Below are 4764 nucleotides of genomic sequence, written 5' to 3'. Positions count from 1 at the left end.
ATCGGGACACATGCTTACCCGGTATGGCAAAGGAATCGGCTAGGGTCCCTTAGAAAAAGTAGATGGAGCATGGGTGCTTGAGCTTCAGCGGGCATAGAGGAGGCATCAGAACAAACGTGGTCAGCGCATCGGACACTCAAAGTAACTAAACCTACAGTTACCCGGCAACACCTCACGAGAGGTGCCTGGCGTAAACCGATGTGGCGTACAACAATACGAAAATAGCACACACCGGACCCGGAAAGTGAACGCCATCGCCCAGCCCACGAACTCACAAAGGCCAACAGGGGAGTTGCCGGTCTTTCCCGAGCGGAAGGCCCAAGTATGGTTCAAGGTATGCCCTCGGTCCCTGGGGCATCGACCCTCAAAAAAGAAGAAGAGTAGAGTTCTAGACAGACGCGATAGTACTGCGGAACGAGCAACATCATAGACTGGCAGCGCCAAGTAATCAAGTAGCCCGGGGATTCTAACAATGGCCCTTCCTGCACCCCACCACACAGCATCGATTCGACGTTTATGTAATGAAGCGCGGCGACCTGGCCGTACAAGCCAAGCCGGTCACAACCAGACATGTAATCAAAGTGAGGCGAAGGACCCAGGTCCGGATCCATACACGATAGAGACCGGAACCTCAGAAGGCTCCAACCAATCCAATTTCTCAGTTGCATAGAACCCATATGTGCACAAAAGGAACGCGCCTCGCCAGACCGATGCTTCCATTTATCGGCTTTTGTACTCCGCGCTGCTCCCCCCTCACCACTGAATCCTACGTTTGCACATGACCTCTAGCACAGAGGTCGTGTATAAGTGATGCCATTACGAACCAAATCTTGCCATGATCCACCGATACTTATGTCTGTTTGTTAGCCTGTCTGTTGATTCTTCATGTATATACGTTCTCTTTCATTGCATGAGGGGTCGTTGCTGGAATCCCCCGGAACTTTATATCCTTAGTTCCCCTTTATTGTGTTTAGTATATGTCTAAATATTATACAAAATAAAACCAACTTCAAATTATATAATAAAGTGATACCGTGCTTTCGGCATATTAGTTCTTCTGTTGTGTTTACTAACTGTTGGAAACTTTGGGCCCCATTTTGATTTTCACCTGGAGCCCGAAATTTCTGGAGACAACCTTGATCAAATAGAACACCTAGAATTTTCCATTATGGGATCTTGCATGCATGTCACAAGATGATTTATTACTGGACCTATCATTATCCACGCTTGGACATCATGCCCTAGTGCAAAGCTAGGAGTCACAGACAATGCAGTAACAATGGAAAAAGTCTGGGATGTCTACCCTACAGAAAGAGTTCACGACTTCGTTTCCCCATTTTTGTTGGCAGGAGGACCGACATTGTGATTCCGTGCATACATGACCTCCAAATACAACTCCACTAAAGCATTGCTCTGTAGAGAAGAACACACGTAATTAAAATAAGCCCACATTGAGAATATTTCCTAAGATATTTGTGTAGTTTTTTTGGCAATATTATTCTAATCTGGTTGATACCTGAAAGGAAATATATATTGGGAAAGGGAGAGCGATTTCGTACCAACATGAATGGAATTCCCAAGCTGCAAAATCACCACGAGGCAAAGAAGAATAGCTTTCCCTTCCATTAGAGTAGACAGAATCTTACACAAAGTTCTTCTCCTCTCTGTTTGGGAGTACAGAATCTTACACAAAGTTGTTCTTATCGTTTTTGCTTGTGTGTCCTGAAGAATACTCGATTTTATCTCTATATATAGACTTGTGGGTAGACAAGATTTACTCCCGGCTCACCGAAATAAGATCAGAAAGATCTGACCATATCACTGGCTTTACTCCTGGCTCACCCAAATAAGATCAGAAAATCTGACCATATCACTGGCTTTACTTCTGGTTCACTGAAATAAGATCGAGAAGAATTAACCTTATCACTGCCCTTAATTTGTATATATGGATTGGTTCTATATTTAAGATTGTATCCGATTAGTGTTAGGTACTAAATCCGTCTACATCTATGATTATATAAATTTGGGAGATACACTAGACTTCACGATTAACTGTGATCCGATCACATTTAAACCAAATAATAGCTTAAAACTTCAACATTTTGGCAAGAATTCCTTAGAACTACCATTTTTTCACAGAAAACTACCACAAAGTTGCTTTTTCATTTCGAATTCGGGCAGGTGGCGTGTGAAGCGGATCTCGGGTAGTGCGTCGTTTGTTTGCGGTAAGCTGCAATATGTGGCGGCGTCGAGCCCATGCAGCGGTAGTACTCAGCGGCCCGTCGTGGCCAAATCTACGAAACCCGGTGACATGTCCGTTGACCCTGAGCACTGGGCCCACTTCCCCCTGGCGCGACAATATGATGTTGTCCTTGTCCAGCGATGACGGCACCGGGCGACCGGACTTTCTCTTGTACCGAGCAGGATGAGGAAGAAGAAGAGAGGGACTAGGAGCCTGACCTGTAGGGTTGTGGAGCGCAAAGGGTGGGGTTAATCCGGACCGACGATATGACTAACGCCATTTATATTCGTTGCCACGTGGATATTCTGAAGCGAAAAATAAACTTGTGTGAGGTTGTTGTGAATAAAACAAAAATGCTCGCTCTAAGGAACCCTTGCCCAAAACTTATAGTTTTATGCTATTAGTAACTCTATCAATAAACATAGCTAGGCGCCCCACCAACTACTCACTGGCGGAGAAGATTGTTTGGTGTCAAGTGTAGTTTAACGCCTGAGGTGTAAGTACAGAAATAGCGGAGGTGTGGATATAATAATTTTGTTATGGCATTTCTAGTTTGTGGTAGTACCGTATCCTACGACTATTGTGTTTGATCATGCTCACTATACATACTCAGGGCCTGCTCGGTGGCTCTTCTGGCTCCTGGTTTCTCCAACTCGGGGTTCGCAGCAGGGCGGACCGGCTAACTCGGGGAGTTTCTCGAAGGAAGCTGGTAACTTATAAGGAGTTGAGGATCTGGGAAAACCGAGCACCGGCAAAATGAAGAAGCGAGAATTGACAAAAATTGCATATGCCACAACGAGAATGCATACTGATTCCCTCAATCCCTTTTCCCTCCCGCAACGACGAGATGCGTGTTCCTTTTTTTTTGACGGGCAATGGCAGGTGCTCTGCCTTTTCATTTAGTAGAGGGAAAAACTGTACATAGTAGCACCGAGAAGGTCGGAGTTAGGGAGAAAAAAAAAGAGGAGCCAGGTTACCCGGAGGCAACCAGACCCGGATAAAAACCACTAAAACTCCCAAGCCCCGGCAAAGAGGCCAATCTCATCTCTAATCATCCTATGTACTCCAGGCGCGGATGCCGTCTTCTGTTGGAAAACCCTTCTGTTTCTCTCATTCCAAAGATTCCAAGCAATGTATGCCACCACAGTAGACGCATGAAGATTGTCATGCAAGGTCTTGCATCTGGTTGAAGTCATCCACCAGGATTTAATAGAAGTGGCAGCAAGGGCAGCAGAAGCAACTTCAGGGTGAGAAGAGTGAAAGGATTGCCAAATCTCCTTTGCAAAATGGCAATCGATCAAGATGTGTCGCGCAGATTCCGGAAGCTGATCACAGGTGCTGCAGCGATCGTTGTGTGGCCATCCTCGAGCCGCAAGGCGATCAGCAGTCCACAACCTGTTTTGTAGCAAGGTCCAGATGAAGAATTTGATCTTAGGCTCAGCCTTGATGCGCGTTCCTAACTTCTGCCCCTCTATGACTTGGATTATGCAATCCACCGTGTCATTCCCACGAAGGGGTTTAATAAAAGTACATAGAGAGCCAACTGCCGAGCTATACAAGGGGGCATGCATATCGTGAGAAACAGAGTGGAGCACGTCTAGTGTGTGGGCTACCTGCAGCCACAGCGGCGACATCAATCACGTTGAGGCTGGACCGAAAGTCGAGGAATACAGTCGATGGCAGCCCCTTCGTGAAGATCTCGGCGAACTGTGACGTGGAGGGGATGTGAAGCGCACGGATGTCCCCGAAGGAGGCCCGCTTGCGGACGAAGTGAAGATCCATCTCGATGTGCTTCGGACGCTGGTGCTGGATGGTGTTGGTGGAGATGTGCATGGCACTCACGTTGTCGCAGTATACGATTGCCGCCTCGTCCGGCGGGTGTTAGAGTTCGTGAAGAAGCTGGCAAAGCCAGCACGCATGGGCCACTGCATTGACCACCGCACTGTACTCCGCCTCCGCGTTTGAGCGCGTGATGGTCTATTGTCATTTGGACAACCAGGAGACAAGGTTGTGGCTGACGATGATGAAGTAGCCCGACAGGGATTTGCGCTTGTCCGGGCAGCCGGCAAGTCGGCGTCGGAGTATGCAATGAGCCGGTGGTCGAAGTAGTGTTGGAGGTGGAGACTCAGCTGCGGAGTGCCACGCACATAGCGCAGAATGTACAATAAAATGTCTAGTGCCTAGAAAATTCACTTAATGCCTATAAATGGAATTGGAGAGAGGGTGGAACAGAAAATAGATAGTGTAGAAAATAAATGAGTGTAAAACGGAAAAGGAAAACAAATAATGTATAAATGATATGAAACAACAAAAATGAGAAGAAAACGGAAAAGTTAATTGTTTGCCGTGTGCAATAAAAATACACTCGGCAAGGAGAAAGGAGAAGAAAATTAATAATAAATAAAAGGTTTGCCGAGTGCAAAAAGAAAAGAACTCGACAAAGATTGCTTTGAAAAGGGAACTCAACAAAGATTTCTTTGCTCAGTGCAAAATAAAACTCAGCAAATGATTCTTTGCCGAGT

The 4764-nt window shown here is 46.3% G+C and overlaps 1 long non-coding RNA gene across 1 annotated transcript; it reads right to left on the bottom strand.

Moving 5' to 3' along the window:
• Nucleotides 1–1140: 1140 nt before the first annotated feature.
• On the bottom strand, nt 1141–1710 carry LOC120976311 (uncharacterized). The gene is made up of 2 exons (XR_005771558.2): nt 1560–1710; nt 1141–1413 (listed from the first exon to the last, which is right to left on the bottom strand). It is a non-coding gene; the product is annotated as an uncharacterized lncRNA (long non-coding RNA).
• Nucleotides 1711–4764: the final 3054 nt, after the last annotated feature.

This window comes from Aegilops tauschii, chromosome 3, assembly GCF_002575655.3.
Source record: "Aegilops tauschii subsp. strangulata cultivar AL8/78 chromosome 3, Aet v6.0, whole genome shotgun sequence".
NCBI classification, from domain to species: Eukaryota; Viridiplantae; Streptophyta; class Magnoliopsida; order Poales; family Poaceae; genus Aegilops; species Aegilops tauschii.
The sequence above is the reverse complement of the archived record's forward strand: the minus strand, read 5'-3'. Positions and strand labels throughout refer to the sequence as shown.